The following is a 17,315-nucleotide window of genomic DNA, read 5'->3' on the forward strand; positions in this document are numbered from 1 at the left end:
TTCTGACTATTATGAGTAGTGATCAGATATATCACTCATGTGGTGTTGCTTTTTAAGTTTTTGAGAAATGACCATTCTCTTTCTTAAAGTATCAATACTGATCTACATTTCTACCAATAGTATGTGAGAATTTATGTTTTATTTTTGTGATAACAATTCTAAAATGTGTTGTAATTTAGTAATTGTGCTCCTGATGGTAAGACATACTGGCATTCCCTTTCAGGTACCTGTTGCATGCATACTTTTGCATATTCTTTTGAATACTGTATTAACCCCTTGTAGCTCCAGCAGTTTTGAAATGTTTCTTCCTGTCCTGCAAGTTGCCTGTAGTTTGCTGATTGTTTCCTCAGCTAGGCAGAAGCTATTTATTCAGATGAAACCATACATCTGTTTTTGCTCTTATTTCCTGTGGTTTCCAAATCATTTCCAAAACACCTTTGCGTAAAACATTGTTAACATTTTCTTCATGAGATCTTTTTATAACTTCATGGTTTTAGATGCTGTGTTTAAGATTTTATTTCTTTTTAATTTTGTATTATTACATTTATTTACATGCTTTATGTGAACATGCGTAAATGGGTCTTATTAAGTTTTAGATAAATAAATGTTTTATAGATTTTAGTGTATAGATAGTATCCTACTGATTAAATTTACTGCTAAATTTTTCTATGAACTGTAGATAGGACACTTTGACAGGGTTTCATTTTATTTTAAGGTATTGATATGTGTGTGGGCTTATGCAGAGTAGGTAGGTGCATAAAAGTGTAGGTGCAGGTGGGCACAAGTGCAGGTGGTTGCAGGTGGGTACAAGTGTAGGTACATGTGATGTGATTGCAGGTGGAGCACATGTGGGTGCAGATGCATGTGGGTACAGGTGCAGGTGTAGGTGCATGTGGGTGCAAGTGCAGGTACATGTGATGTGAGTGTAGGTGCAGCACATGTGGGTGCAGGTGCATGTGGGTACAGGTGCAGCACATGTGGGTGCAAGTGCAGGTACATCTGATATGAGTGCAGGTACAGGTGCATGTGGGTGCAGGTGCATGTGGGTGCAAGTACAGATGCAGGTGCATGTGGGTACAAGTGCAGGCTCATGTAATGTGGGTGCAGGTGCAGGTGCATGTGGGTGCAGGTACAGATGCAGGTGCAGGTGCAGGTGCAGGTGCAGCTCTTGGTTTTGTTTGCTCTTTGCACTGTTCTCTTTGCTTCTAATTGATTGATTTCAGCCATGAGTTTGACTACTTCCTGTTGTCTGGTTTTGTTTGTTTGTTTGTTTGTTTTTAGTGTGTTTGCTTTTGGTTCTAGAACTTTCAGGTGTGCAGTTAAGTTGCTAGTATGAGACGTCTCCAATTTCTTTATTAAGGCACTTTGGTGCTACAAATTTTCTTCTCAACACTGCTTGTATTGTGTTTTATAAATTATGAGATGTTGTGCCTTCATTATCATTAAATTCTAGATCATTAGGGAAGTTTTTTTAAATATGATTTTTGATGAATATATTTTCTTGCCCTTTTAATTGTGAAACTTCACCTTCTTCTATTGCTATTTGCTCTATTAATAGTGTCCCAGATTTACTGGATGTTGTGAGTTAGGTCTTTTTACATTTGGTATTTTCTTTGACTGATGTATCTATTTCTTCTATGGTATTGTCTACGCCTGAGGTTCTCTCTTCCATTTCCTGTACTCTGTTGGTGATGCTTGCATCTGGAGTTCCTATTCTTTTCCTAGGTTTTCTATCTCTAGGGTTCTCTCCATTTGTGCTTTTTAAAACTTTCTTCTATTTCCTTTTAAGATATTGGATCATTTTATTCATTTTTCTTCACCTGTGTGATTGTGTTTCCCTGTATTTCTTTAAGGGAATTATTTATATCCCCTTTAAAGGTCTCTATCATTTTCAGGAGATGGGATTTAAGGTCACAGTCTTGATCTTCAAGTGTGTTAGGATATCCAGGCCATGATGTACTAGGAACCAGGGCTCTGGTGGTGCTATATTCTATTGGCCTTTTTGATTACCTTCTTGCACTTGCTTTTCACAATCTACTTGTTTCTGATGTGGGCTGTCCTGGGTGTCCTGGGTTGTAGGAAGCCTCCTCACATGCAGGTTGAGCTGCAGGTGTCAGGTTAGAGTTGGTTTCCTGAGTGGCAGTCAGAGCTGTGGAGTGAGACATGGTACACTGACCAACTACTGCTACAGGTGTATGTACAAACTGGAAAGGAGATGGAGGTCTGACAGGCCAGGGCACAGACCAGGGCTGCTAAGCTTGCTGTGGTCCCAGCAGGTGGGAGGATTGGGTTCTGGCATGCCTCCTGCTTGTGTCAGGTTAGAGCTGGCCTCTTGGGGGGCAGGCAGAGATGTGGGGTGTGGTGCAGGGTAGTGATCTGTGACTGCTCCAGTTCTACTTTTTAAATCATTCAAAATTATAGGCAATGGTACTAATGGAGAATGTAGGCAAAGAGCCAAATTAACTGTTACAGTGTTTACTGTGGAGAAATCTGCAATGCAATTGAGAAGAAGGTCAGTAAATGGCACCTCATAAAATTACTGGGAAATGGTTGGATATCACTAACATCACCAATATGCATACCAGTTCAAATAATTCAGTGTTTGCCTACAAGAGGAGAAAAGAAGGCAAAGCTCAGTCCAGAAATTCATTTATTCTATATAAATCTCTTCTATGACCTATAGGGCCAGCAGACCTTTAGATAGACCAACTCAGACCATGGTAGAAAAGCTATAACTTTCCTTTACGTTTTGAAATAAGAACAGGTACCATGTAGAAGGCCATTAAACAAAGGAATATACATTAATCCTGATGCATGGAAGGGAATTTCCTTAAATGGTGATGAAGATAGTACAGACTTCCATTTTCTCATATCATGGTAGTGTGCTAAGTCAAGGCTTATCCTCAGGTAGTAGAGTAGATGTCAACATACTGTTCACAGCTGAATGCCTACTCAGCACCAGCTTTTCTGAATGAATCGTTCAAGGGGATTCCAACAATGCCTTATTGCCTTTACTCCCCATTGTCTGTTTCACAATGATCTAATCTGATATCACAGCTGTAATCATAATATCTTTTGTAGAATAAGTAATATTTTTATTCTCACAAGTGAAAATAACAAGTGGCCACTTTAATGTACAAAACACATTAAATTATATGAGAGCAATATGCTAGCTAGTACAGGGAGATTATTGTAATGCTTTTAAATAATGTTTCACTGAGTATATATAAGAATAAAATATTTAGCTAAATTTTCAAGTTAATAAAAGCCCACACAAAGATATATATATAGAGAGAGAATCCAAAAAGTGATATCAAGAAAAAGGGACCTAAATTTAGAAATCTACCTATTGGGCATTCTCTGTTGGAACTAATGATGCTCTGGTCTGTTTATCTTTTAAAATATTTATTGATTTTCTAAATAAATACTTCATTAGAATACTCATTGTTATAAAGTGTTCCCATAATAATCTGTGATATAACTACAGCTTTTAAAGGACCCACAAACTCCGGAGAAATAAACATGATCACTAATAAGTGTATTTTAGCCAAAAAAAAAAAAAAGAAATGTACAGAATACCCAAGATACAGTCCACAGAACTCAAAAAGCTCAACAAGCTGAAGTGCCCAAGTGAGGATGCCTCAGTCCCACTTGAGAGAAAGAAGAAAGCAATCACAAGTGAGGATGGAGAACAGGACCTGGGAGAGAAAGTGGACTGGGGTGGGGTGGGGTGGGAGTGGGGATGGGAAGAGGGAAAACTGATCTGGTATTGGGTGAGGGAAAGGACTGAAGCCCTGAGTGCAGCAGAAAGAATGGAAACAGGAGGCAACCTTAGGAAATAGAAGGTTGGGGGTCCCTCCAGAATGCACCAGAGACCTGGGAGGTAAGAGACTCCCAGGACTCAAAGGGAGGGACCTTAGATGAAAAGCTGGACAGTAGAGAGAGGGAACTTATAGAACCCACCTCCAGCAAGAAGACAGAACACATCCCACAGACACATCTCTGAGCCATAATTGTTCCTGTCTGAAAGAATTACAGGGATGGAAATGAAGAGGAGCCTGAGGAAAAGAAGGTCCAGCAGTAGGCCCCCAGCTCAAGGGGAGGTCCCAAGGCCAGAAACTATTACTCAGGCTATGGAGAGCTCACAAAAAGGGATCTATCATGACTGCTCTCTGAAAGACCCAACAAGCAACTGAAAGAGTCAGATGCAGATATTTGCACTTAACCAGTGGACAGATGCAGCTGACCTCTGTTGTTGAATTAGGGAAAGCTGAAAGAAGCTGAGGAGAAGGGCCATTGTGTAGAAGGAACAACACTCTCAATTGATCTGGACTCCTGAGTTCTCGCAAACACTGAACCACCAAATAGGCAGCATACATCAGCTGATATGAGGCCCCTAACACACATACAGTAGAGGACTTCCGGGTCTATGTTCATTCAAAGATGATGAACCTAAGCCTCAAGAGACTGGAGACCCCAGGGAGTTTAGATGTCAGGTGGGGTAGGGGGTAAGGACATCCACATGGAGACAGGGTGGGGTGGGGTGGTGGTGTGGTATGTGGAACAGACAGAGGGTGGATAGGGGCATGGGGAATGGAATATGCAGTGTAAAAAATAAATTAAATTAAAAAAATAAACTCTGGGAAAAAAGAAATAAACATGAAATAATTAGGCCCCCAATTCTTGCAGAGCAATTTTTTTCCCCATGGTTAAGGCAGGATATTTGATGGAAAATTGATCTGCTCTCAACAGTCCCAGAAAGACAGAAAACGCAACTGCTCTTCTGTATGAATATGTACTTACATCTCAGTAAGGTCTGAGACTGAGAAAACCTGAGTTCCCCTCTAGTAAAGTATAATTGCTACTGAAATCTTTGCAACTTACTTTGGGTGCTAGAAAATGTGAGGACTTTCTAGAAGCTATAGAAATCTACATACCCCACTCTGTTAGGGAAGGCATGACAGGGGTACATGGAAGCAAACAGAGATGAATTTACAGAAAAATATGATTGTTCAACTAAATGTTGTTTCAGAGTTTATTTCCTTTCTTTTCCTGTCTTATAAATATCTACAACCGTTTGCCTCTTGAGCAGTTCAAGTTTCCCCACAGATACATGGACCCAGGATCTTTCTTTTGACAATTAAGCTGTGCATATTGCTCTCCACCAGACACTTGAGCCTTTGTGCTGCCTACACATCCTTCCAGTTTCTTCCTGAATTTATTTATTAAGCATATTCTATTTGTCAAGACCTACATTAAATGGGCAATTTTGCTAGTTTTCCCTGTCAAGACTGCTCAAATTTTCATGATATTCAGTAGGTGTCTTTATTATATTAGCACACTATGAGTCTCCTTCTAGGATCTGTCTTCACACATTCCTGGGTGAATACATGAGTATTCAGAGCCAAAGCTGTCATGTTAGCATTAAATTAGAAAACCAGATTTCAGAACCCAAATAGCCTATTTGCACTAAAATTCAAAGAATAAAAAAATGAAATAATTCTTCTGAATAATTCTTCAGGATTATTTCATAAGACCTTAATAGCTTTTAAGGAAAACACATTGGAACACATAAATCAGCTCAACTTAGTTCAATAAGATATCATAAATATTCTTTCAGAAATGTCACATCCTCTCATCTGGAAAAGATGCCTGTTTTCAAGATGAGTGTCCTATCTGGAGGATGTTCTCACGGAAATGGAACTTTCTTGTAACAACTGAGGAGCCTATCTGCTAGTGGGCCCTGACTGTGGCTTTGGGCTTTTGTTGCCATTATTGAAGGACACTTCCTGGTAAATACAGAAGTGGATGCTCACAATCATCTATGGATGGAACAAAGGGCCCCCAGTGAAGGAGTTAGAGAAAGTACCCAAGGAGCTAAAGGAGTCTGCAACCCTATAGGATGAACAACAATATGAACTTACCAGTAACCCCCAGAGCTTGTGTCTCTAGTTGCATATGTAGAGGACGATGGCCTAGTCGGCCATCAATGGGATGAGAGGCCCTTGGTCTTGCAAAGATTATATGTCCCAGTTCAGGGGAATGCCAGGGCCAGGAAGTGGGAGTTGGTGGATTGGGGAGCAGGGTCAGGGGGAGGGTATAGGGGACTTTCAGAGAGGAAACTAGGAAAGGGGATAGCATTTGAAATGTAAATGAAGAAAATAATAATGATAATAATAATAATAACAGACAGTCACTTCCTTTTAATGACTGAGCAGCCTATTGCTCTCAGACTACTGACTATGACTTGGGCTTCTGTTACCGGTAGCATATGCTACGGCTGGTAGCTGACAGTTTCCAGGGACAGGGATTCTGCTGTTTGGTGCCCATTCTTTTGCTGTGCCGCATTTTCAGTCTTTGCCTCATGACATGATGAGGAGGTGTAAGTATGAACTCCAGCAGAAGCTTTCATATAAGACCTGAGAATTAACCCTTAGCTCCTGCCCATGATCCTTATACTCCTAGGTACTTGCCTCGATGATAGACTGATTGATTTACCTATTTCATAGAAGGATAGATATGCAGAGTAAAGCAGCAGAGAAGCTCCCAGCGATTCAAACTTGAGCAATGGTATACCAAAAATCCCACACTGTATCTCATTATTGGTCTGCAATCTACCTATGCAGTCTTTACTTGTAGTTCAAGCATCCACATCTTCTCCTACTCTGAGAAGAGAAAAAAGTGATTGTGCCAAATGATTTGCTTAAAGAGAAACAGTGTACAAAATGACTAGAAGAATGGTGGATTGGTTTGTGGAGGAAATTTTTAATAAATACCATTTGCTAGTACAAACCTGAATATTTTAATCGAGTTATCTGGCTTCTTTCTCACAGACTGCTTCCCAGTCAAAGTCAACATTTATTTTGGAAGTTCCAATACTGGAAGACATGGGGCTACATGGAGAGAGTCTAAGATAGCCAGTGTACTTAGAGTAAATATGGCTGAGGGGTTTGGGATTCCCAAGAGATAACATCTTGAGATATTAACACCTCTGGAGTTGCTTGAGAGTCAGTGCCATGGATGACTTTAACCATCTGTCTTAGAAAATAACTACAGGAAACAAGATGGACATATTTTCCAGAGTGCATGCAATGGACACTTGCATGATGAATTTGGGATACATATTGAATGCAGGTGTTAAAATGTCAGAAAAAATAGTGGATTTATGAATGTAAAAGAATGTTGACCTCATGTATACAGATAAATGAGACTAGAGTTTGAAGCATGAGCATATCAAAAGTTAGTTTTCAGAAATAAAGCATTAAATATCTCATAAGAAACCAGGAACTCATAAGTAATTTATCAAATCTTGTGATCAGGGTAGAAGTAAGATATAGCAACACAGAGGATTGGATGATGTTAGCTGTGGAGAAACTACAGCGTGTATAGAAATGTCCTAGAACTGAAATTGTATGTGTCCTGATGTTCCTATGAAGGAGAAGAGTTAGATGAAGAGTGTCTAGATAGAACAGTCTGTGAAGCCAGTGGAAGCAGGAAGTACCGAAACGGAGAAGTAATGGAGCCCACTCAATGCCCTGAGTGGGCGAGCAGGAAGTCCCCTTGACAGACACTTTTAGACTTGTAAAGATTAAAGTCTGATTGGAGACCATTAAAGAGAGAGCCGGGGAAATGTCTGCTTAAATGCATTTATCTCCACACCCTCCGAGTACAGCACTAAAATGTGTGTGATGGAAATTTTGTAAAGTCGTCAGCTGCAAGGACAACTAGGAAAGGAAAGAGTGGCAGCCAACCCAAGCCAACAAGATCTCATCCAGTGACACATGTGCTAGGAGTGATTGACTTTATTAGGTCATAGATGCTGCGATTTCTCTTGGAATGGAAGATGCTAAAAGGATGAGGAGAGTTGTCTTAGGAATTCCAAAGAGCTTTGCAGGGCTATGGAACTGAGCTGCAGTGATAACTGTAGAGTTCAGTGAAAATCCATTTTGTCTGCCATGAGCCAGGTCTTCCTTCCCAGTTCTGTGTAAAAGGGCAAAAATCTCACTAGACCACCCCAGGATTAGAAGATAGCTTGTTGGAAAATTATGATAAGTTAAAATGTTTTTAAAATGAAGGTGCCAGACTCTACTGAAGGAAAATGGGTGGAAATCATTGATAGCAGTTTTAAAATACCTTTTTAAAAAGTACAACCTACGCACACCCACGCTCTCCGTGCCCTTGCTTGTTTCTCTTTTATCTGTATGAAGATGGCTGGCAGGCTTCTGCATCTTTGAAACAGATTCATACCTGATGGAGCGACCTAAAGACTGCAACAATAAATTTCTTTATATCTTTAACTTCCTCACTGCTGATGAAATCCAACTGTGTTGCAACTAATAATGAATTATTCTCAAATTATATCTATATTTTCTGTATTTACAAAGGCCCTTCCTTAACTTTACCCAGAATATCTTGTATTACTTACAAATGGAAGTATATTTAAAAATCATTTAAAATTAAAATTGTGTATTCCTTTACACTTTCCACCTTAAGTCAAACATTGTATCAAATCCAAAATGCCATGAATAGGATCATACTTCAAACCAATCTTTGCTGCTGCTGTATCCAGAACAACTTCTGGCTTGTGTCTTTTATTATATTAGATAGGATATTTAGCAAAGTAGGGATTTCTGAGGTGAAAAACATATGGTGCTATATGATGAAGATGAGTTCTGACACTTGAGCACATGCTGCTAGGTGTTTAATGATGTTTGATAACATAAATTAACAAAACTTCAGATTTCCAAATCATCACTTAGATTCAAGGTGGCAGAAGACCAGCTGTTTTCCATGTTTGCTACACATTGTTATCAGATTCACATATTAACTCTTCTTTTTAAACAAATTATCTTAGGATACCTTCAGAATCCTCAGCACAAAAACTTTATGCAAACCAGTCATTTAGACTCCGGAAACTGCTTAATCCATGTATTAGTGAGCCAGGTAGTGCTATGCATTGTTACTTAAATTGTTCTATCTATAATCTGTGCACAATTCTACCACCTTACATTTAATGCCATTTTTATCTTAGACACAATAGCCTATCTTATGAAAAGCAACAGTTGAAATGTGCACAAAGCTTGTTTGTAAGTTAGGAAGCACTCACTCTGCACTCCAGTGTACTCTTTGGAGGCAATTCGTTCTTTCTCCTTGTAAAATGAAATCTGACTCCTGGGATCCTTCAAGATATCTATAAAATGGAAGATGGCATTGTTAAAATGCTTTTGGGGGGCTTTGGAAAGCAGTAGCTCATCTATCTGTCACTTTGTCTATCAGCTGTTCACGTGCAACAGGATGCTACTCATTTCAAGAAGCATGTATTCACTAACTCAGCCAAATAGATATGTTCTTGAGAACCTAACATCAGGTTATTAGTCTTTGGTTTTTCAGTTGTGGAATTGTTAAAAGACAATCAAAGGGTCTGTCATAGAACTGGTCATCCCTACAAATGATGCCAGTTTCTTGGTTAAAACTCCGAATTCTTGTCTTCCCACTCAAAGGCTTACAAGTCCCAAAAGAGTGAGCTTATCTTTGAAATGACTGTAAGGCTGCTAAGAAATGTATGCACACACACACACACACACACACACACACACACACACACTCACGGGGGTGGGTGGGAGGTGGGAAGGATACAAGATGCTGTGAAAGTTCAGCATGGCATAAAGTATGTGTTGGGTCAGTACTAGGAAAATACAGTGTAAGTTTTCCTCTGAATATATATTTTTAATTCAAAGTTTCTCAGCAACATTAGTATAACTCTATTATCAAAACTCAGATAAACACTATAGTCAAACAAAACAATCCATAAAAATCCTCTGTATGCATGACTATTGATGAGATTTATGGTTTACTAATTTAAATTGTCCTCGGAGGAAAAGATGAGTGTAGACGTCCTAATGAGTATGGCTGTATGGTTACCTGGACTTCTGTAGTCTCATGACAGAAACGAGGCCTTCATTGTTTGGTTTTCATTTCCCTCCCTCTCTAGTGAAGTAAAGTGTCCTGAAACTCAGAATGCCATCTCTGCACATTTCAAATTTAATGAGCCACAAACCTCTCTGTTAAGGTTTTACTCTCCACAATATAGCAAGAAAGGGTCTGTCCATACAGACTTTCTACTTATAATTAGCTCCTATTGTGATAACTAAATTCTGAAAGCATACTGCATTATTCCATGTCCTTATCTCTTGGGGTTAGTGACATAATGCTACAAAACCAGGAAGCTTTCAGCGTAGAAATGAAGAAGAGGAAATACCGCTCTTGTTCGGAGACACGCGTTGTAAACAGGGTACTAATTCCCATGTTCAGAAGACACTCAGGAGCCCGACTGATACGTTATCCACATGATCTTTGACTAACTGCATCCTCAGAAGAGACTATAAAACTACATTGGAGTCTGACATCCTGCCTGCTAAAGTGTTGGGTTTATCCAATAAACAAGAAGAAATCAATTACGCTCCCACAGATATCACTGAGTGGTTCTGACTAATGAATGGAGTGACGAGGATCTTGTTGGTTTTTTTTTTTCCCTTTCTTCAAAGACAATCTAGGACCATGTCACCAAGAAGTAAAGTGATATATAATCATTTTCTCTAGAAAATTTCTGAAAGCAAAATAGACTACACTTGGACTTCCTTCTTATTAATTGGCACTTCTTAGGTGTAGGATCACAAGAATCAGGGAAAAGGAATCAAAACCAAATAGAATGGCATAATCTATCTTCATATTAGACCTCATATCCTGAAATGCCTTATGCAGGACCAACACATTCATTCATTCAGTCAGTCAGTCATGTGTTCATTCACGTTGGGCTCATCCAATCCTCTTCTTTCATAATTGTATTCTTTAAGCACTGAATTCCATCAGTTCTTCTCAAGGCAAACCTGAATAACAAAACCAATAGTGACACATGTTTTTAGATTTTCTGTGAATAATATATTTCAAAAATAAAGGTTTGGACTGTGAAATCTTCAGTAACTTGAAGGTGCTGTGTTTTTAGTGATTGCTTTAATTAAATTTCACAGTCAAGCTATGCAATGTAAATGCATATGGATGCAAATTGTTGCTAGGCAGGCTGGACTACAGCAGAGTCGCCTTATTGTCCAAATTGTTACTTTCCTCTCACCAATTTTACATGAGTTTTCCTACCTATCAGATCAGAAAACTCTCTGCTGCCTGTGATTTGTATTCCATTGTTGATTTTATTTTCCTAGAAGCCTTCCAACTCCTTTCCTCAGGAATATTAGCCGTTGATTATGAATTTTTTCATTCTAATCCTCTATTTAACCTGTTTTTGCTGATAGATCGTTATGCCATGCTAAAAAATAAGTACATGTTTAAGATGAATACTTTTTTTACTAAGTTCTTGTGTAGATGGATTAAAGATTTAAGCTTTGGCTTACCTCTCAAATTATCATCTTAACAATTTTAAGTTAAGAAATAACAGATCAAGATAGGGACCCTTTTGATATTTTTTTCTTTTTCCACTCCTTTTACCATTTTCATGTTTATATATGCACATGTGTAATGTGTTTGTGCAAGTACATCCAGAGGCCCAAGTTTCATACCTGTAGAGACTTCTTCCCAGTACCTTTCAATCTCATTCACTGGGGTCTTGGGACAGTTTGAATATGCTTGGCCCAGGGAGTGGCACTCTTAGAAAGTATAGCTTTATTGGAGGAAGTGTGGCCTTGTGGGCATGGACTTTAAGACCCTCCCCTTAGCTGCCTGGAAGCCAGTCTTCTAGCAGATTTTACATGAAGATGTAGAACTCTCAACTACTCCTGCACCATGCCTGCCTGGACAGTGCCTTCGTAATAATTGACTGAACCTCTGAACCTGTAAACCAGCCCTAATTAAATGTTGTCCTTATAAGAGTTGCCTTGGTCATGGTCTCTATTCACAGCAGTAAAACCCTAAGACAGCTCAAGGGCATCCAGCTTCACATGGGCTCTAGGGCTCTGAGCTCAGGGTCTCATGCTTCCACAGTAAACACCTCACTCACTGAGCCATTTCCTCACTCCCATGTTTCCATATTTATTTTTGTTTGCTTTCATTGCTACTTTGTCTAATTATACACAAATTCAAATTAACCAAAACATGCATACAACATTCCTTTGACCCTGAACATCTCAGAAGCTGAAAGCCTAAGATCTTATGACCTAATTTCTGTGGATATAATTTGTACTGATTTCTTAAATGGCTTCTCTTTAATGAAATAAAATGCTCATGTCAGGAGTGAGGGATGCAATTATAATCCACAGACTCAATAATATTTTAAACCTTTTGTCTTTTCTTTAAAGTTGTTTTATTGCATCTTGAATTTACTCTCAACACTATAGTTATTTCACTATATGACCGGTATTATTCATCTAAGCTTAGAGTAAATTTCTAAAGGATCAGAAGACAGTATTATCCATTTGTCGATGTCCGTGTGTCTCACATAGTTCTTACAAGGTACAATTCCAGGTTCTACTTTAAATAATAATTGCTGGAACCTTTCAACATAATGAAACATTCATATTAAAACATTGAAATGCTAATAGCTTCGTGTTGCTAATTTTCAATTACATACAAACACAAGAAGAATCCAGTTTTAACTGGCTAAACTTGAAAGAGAGAAATCTCTAAATCCATGGGTCAGAGTAAAAAACGTGAGCCTAGAAAATATCATCTGACACTTTCCATAATTTAACAATCTTTATTTATTAAAATAAATTTTAATATATTCCTTTATTATTACCACTACAATATACAGACATGTCATATATAATTTCTATGCATATCTCACTTCTATTTGACACTGGCAGTCATAATATTTACACATATACCCACACATATATAACCTCTAGAGCATAATACCTTGGAAAATAATTCTTGTATTTATTGAAGTTTTATGTATCGTCATTATTTAAGTTATTATTTACTACTAAAGGGAGTGCACACATCTGCATAAATACCATTACAGGTGCATTGCAGAGGATGATTTCTGGGACCTCTGGGGCATTCAAGACATGCAACCTCATCAGCTCCATAATCAGTAGCATCAATATAAGTTTATCCTGTCTCATTCCCCAGTTTGTTGAGCTGTGCTTGCTTAGTATTCTACTGATTGCAGTTACCGAGTAGACATGAACAAAAAGCTAACATATATATTGTTTCCTAAAGTAGCTGCTCCACTCTGGTCACTAAAGATCCACCATGGAGACTTATGTCCATAAGCTCAGTATAGCTTCACTAGAGGACTCTCTTGCTTCTGAGAAATAGAAAGCTCCTGCTGTTTGCATGTTCCATCCTTGTGAGAGATGACAGGTCCACCCCAAACTGGACTGTGCTTCTCATACAAATTGGGGATTGAGGATCAGTTCAGTAGTTGAAAGGTATCACATCCTAAGGATATGTAATTCTAAGGCATTCTGCAACAATTTATGACAGCATGTGCTAACTGACATCCAGAATGGCACTCATCCAAGGCTTTTATACCTACCTGGCTGATTACAGACTTCCCAGAAGTAAAGCGATCACTTTACCAGAAATTCTGCACTTTGCAAATAATCTTGGTCAACTGGTTTCCAACCTGTGGGGCATGACTCTTTGGAGATTGAAGGATATTTTCACAGTGTTACCTAAGACCATTAGAAAACACAGATATTTACATTATGATTCATAGCAGTAGCAAAATTACAGTTATGAAGTAGCAACATAAATAATTTTATGATTGGGTAACCACTACAACATGAAGAACTGAGTTAAGGGGTCACAGCATTAGGAAGGTTGAGAACCAGATATACTATGCTCTTTGAACACAATCCACATACTGGAGACTTTATCTCCAGTGTAGCAATATTCGAAGGTGGGACCCTTTAGAAGGAACTGGATCCTGAACTAATTACATCACCAATGATTAATCTATTAGTTTGTTTATAACTGAATAGACTATCAGAAGACAGGGCTATGATTGTCAACTGGGGAAAATAGGCCATGGGAGACACTTCTGAACTCCAGTGTCTATTTGGCTTGGTCTTTGAGCATCCTTGCTCCACTCAACTGCTGGCTGTTATGCTATTTCCTTGTCACGTGGCCAAAGTGATGTGAGCCAAAATCTGAAGTTGAGAACAAAAGAAGTCCTTCCTCCTTGATGTTGACTGTCTCAGCACTTTTATTGCAACAACAGAAAGCTGGTTAATTTTCTGCTATAATGTGGTATAGGGTTTTTAATTAAAGCAACAGAAAGCTGATTAACAGGCTGCTATAATGTCATATAAGGTCTCATTTTAAACAGTAGAATTCCCACAGGAAGCCTAGAGTAAGTCATGAAAGTGGGATCCAGTTTGGAATGTGCACTGTCCAAGTGAATCCTGGTAGTTGAGATGATTTTTCATTCTATAGCCTAGGAGAACATTTCTCTTGCTGGCAGAAACCTTCTCATCAACAACTTTGGAACTCTTTTCCTTCACAATATCTCTGGGGGTTTGGTTTTGGTTTGATTTAGGTTCATTTGGCTTTCACCAAAATTTTCTAAGCCTAAATAAGTTATATAATTTAGAAGTAAAGTATGCTAAAATAAAATCAGCGAGTTTAATTCAAAAATAAAATACTCTGTAGTGAGTTTAGGGTTATGGGTTAACTGGGGTATTCAAGATATTACACCGCAGAATGTATCACAGCTTGCCTTTGCAAACACCAAGTGTAAAGGCTTGGTTGCAGTATTGACATTGCTGTCTCCTCCAGACTAAAGCTGGACTTCTTCAACACAAAGTTTCAATGCCAATTCAGTTGCATCAGTTGTTTGAGAAGAAGTACACATCCTTCTCTGTTAAAATCCATAATGTGTTGTTAGAACTGTAGATGACCCTGTTGTTTGAAGATATTCAGGATGAAGTTCGCTTTCCTTGTTGTGAGGAATGTCATTATTTCCTGTGGCCAATGCTACAGTACCTTGACTTTCAAACTGTGTGAAAGATTATAGTACAGGAGGTATGCCTCTCTCTCTCTCTCTCATAAACCAGGTCTAAAAGTAGTGACTCCTTTGCACTACCCTAGGGAAAAGTAACCAAATAATCACACTTAATAGTATTAAGATTTCATTTTATTACTGTCTACCCTTGGGTGTCTCTGTGCATAGATGCAGGCATGAGGGCAGGTGCCTGCAGATTCTGTGTCTGTGTGGATGAATGTGCACTTTTGTACACATGCCTGAGGAGGGTGGCGTCTCTCTGTGTGTATATACACATGAAGCCAGGAACATGGAGATTGCAGAGGAGAGCTAGAGGAGGCTGAAGTTACAGACAACTTGGAGCAACCCAACATGGGTGTTGGGAAGCCCACTCAGAAAGTGGAGTAAGTATTCTACACTACTGACCAACTCTCCTGTCCCAATCTTGGTCAATTCCAAGAGCACTGAGTTTCTTTGCTTACCTATAGGCTAACAAAGAGAACGTATTTTGATATTTAAGCTATTAGGTCATTTTATTTCTTTGCCACAATGAGTAAATGAGAAGTAGCTGAAATGTTGTTCACAAATATTAGACTGGGCATTGTGTGTTTCTGTGTGGTCAGAAACACTTTGGACTGGGTTCGTACTGAAGAGCTTAAACATCCTGAAAGAGGATAGGCTGGGAAAGGAAAATGAATGCCCTGTCGGTCCGCTGATCAGAGCATTTTTGTTTAGTAATGAGACTTTTTAAAAACAAGGAAGGATTTTTAGCCTGCCCTTTAGGCCCCTTGAAAACACTGCCGCGTGGTTCTGATCATGAGCGGAGCTGAGTATCTGGTAGGCAGGTCCGAGCGAGTGTGGACAGTGATGACGTTAGTGGTTGGTCCGAGCAATAGTGGGCGGTGCCGACGTAGGGCAGTCTGACAACGCTGCATTCTGGGAGATCTGGGGAGGTCTTCTCAGTAGCAATTCTGTGCGCCTGTAGGGGGCGCAAAATAATGTTTAGAGGGAGAGTGGTTAGTGGAGGTGGGAGACCCCAACAGGGCATAGTGGTCTATACCTTTAAGCCCAACACTCTGGAGGCAGGGGCATGCTGATCTTTGTGTATCTGATGGCAGTCTGATCCACACAGCACCTTCAGGATGGTCAATGCTACACAATGAGACTCCTTTTCAGAATAAAAATGATATTTACAGATTTTGAAAATGTAAGTCAGTGAACTAATGAAAATGAATTTTAGTTAAACTCTTTGAAAGATATGGCTTTGGGTTAAAAAGAATCAAAGGTTTCTGAATTCCTCTAAAATATATATGAAAATTTGAAGATTGAAAGCTATGTTTACTTCATATAGAGTTATACACTTAAACACTCAAATAGTCTAATGCATATTTGAAATCAGTGGATATATTAACATATAAGTTTTATAGAAGAAATGGATAATAAATGGCCTCTGAAGATGATCATTATCATATCTTTAAAAGTGTACTTTGCCTATCCTGGCCACATAAAATTTTCCAAATTATATTTTCCTCTAAAGATTAAAGCATTTTGTGACAGGTCATACAAGGCATGGGACATTTGCCATTCTGGACTTTCATTTTATGTGTAATTCTTTGTTTCTGCACTGATTTTGCCAAGTTGAACGAAGCATTATGTGAAGGCTGCTTATTTTACTTTATTCAAGAAAGTTAATTTTTAATGAACTCTTATAGCTTGTGCTCAGAGTTCAGCACTTCTCAGCAATTTCACTTTGATACTGGTTAAGTGCCTACAGAAGCAGCAGAAGTTTCTATTACTGCTGCCAGTTTATGCCTCACCTTGACCTTTCAAATATGGATCTGTCCAGCTGATGCAAATGGCTTTCCTTTTGGCCAGGTCCAAGGGTTTCTTGGGATCTGGAAAGGGTAGCCAAAGTGACCTTGGGGAATTTTCGTGAACCTTTAGAAAAGAATCTGAGTACAGTTTGGGAACAAAGCCTTCTAGTGCTTGTAGTAGCTGCCGAATGTCAACATCAACTCATGGTGACATTAAATCTCCCCGAGGCATCTCTAAATTATTGAACATACATGGGCACCATGCAGCTTGATTAGGGAATTGTTAATCAGCCCATGATGGAATGTGGGTCTACAAGCAATTAATACTCTGTGATTGGAATGCATGATTAAGAAAGAACACCGTTAGAATAAACTCAGTCTTGTTTAGTTGTTCCTATTGTTAGTATTGCCCTTGCAACAGCCAATCCTCAGATAGTACCAGACTTACGTAACTGTAACTTGTTAATGTTGAAACGTGCATTCATCTCCACACAAGCACTTTTTCTCATCGCTGTGGCTCGTTCACAACACTAGTGTTCCAGCTCTTGTCCTGGATTTTATTG

The 17,315-nt window shown here is 38.9% G+C and overlaps 1 protein-coding gene across 2 annotated transcripts in view; it reads left to right on the top strand.

Annotated features, from left to right (window-relative positions):
* Gpc5 (glypican 5) overlaps positions 1-17,315 on the top strand; it is a 1,281,045-nt gene that overhangs the window by 1,020,528 nt on the left and 243,202 nt on the right. The gene's annotated exons all lie outside the window — the stretch shown is intronic.

Source organism: Mus pahari, chromosome 8 (genome assembly GCF_900095145.1).
Source record: "Mus pahari chromosome 8, PAHARI_EIJ_v1.1, whole genome shotgun sequence".
Taxonomy (NCBI): Eukaryota; Metazoa; Chordata; class Mammalia; order Rodentia; family Muridae; genus Mus; species Mus pahari.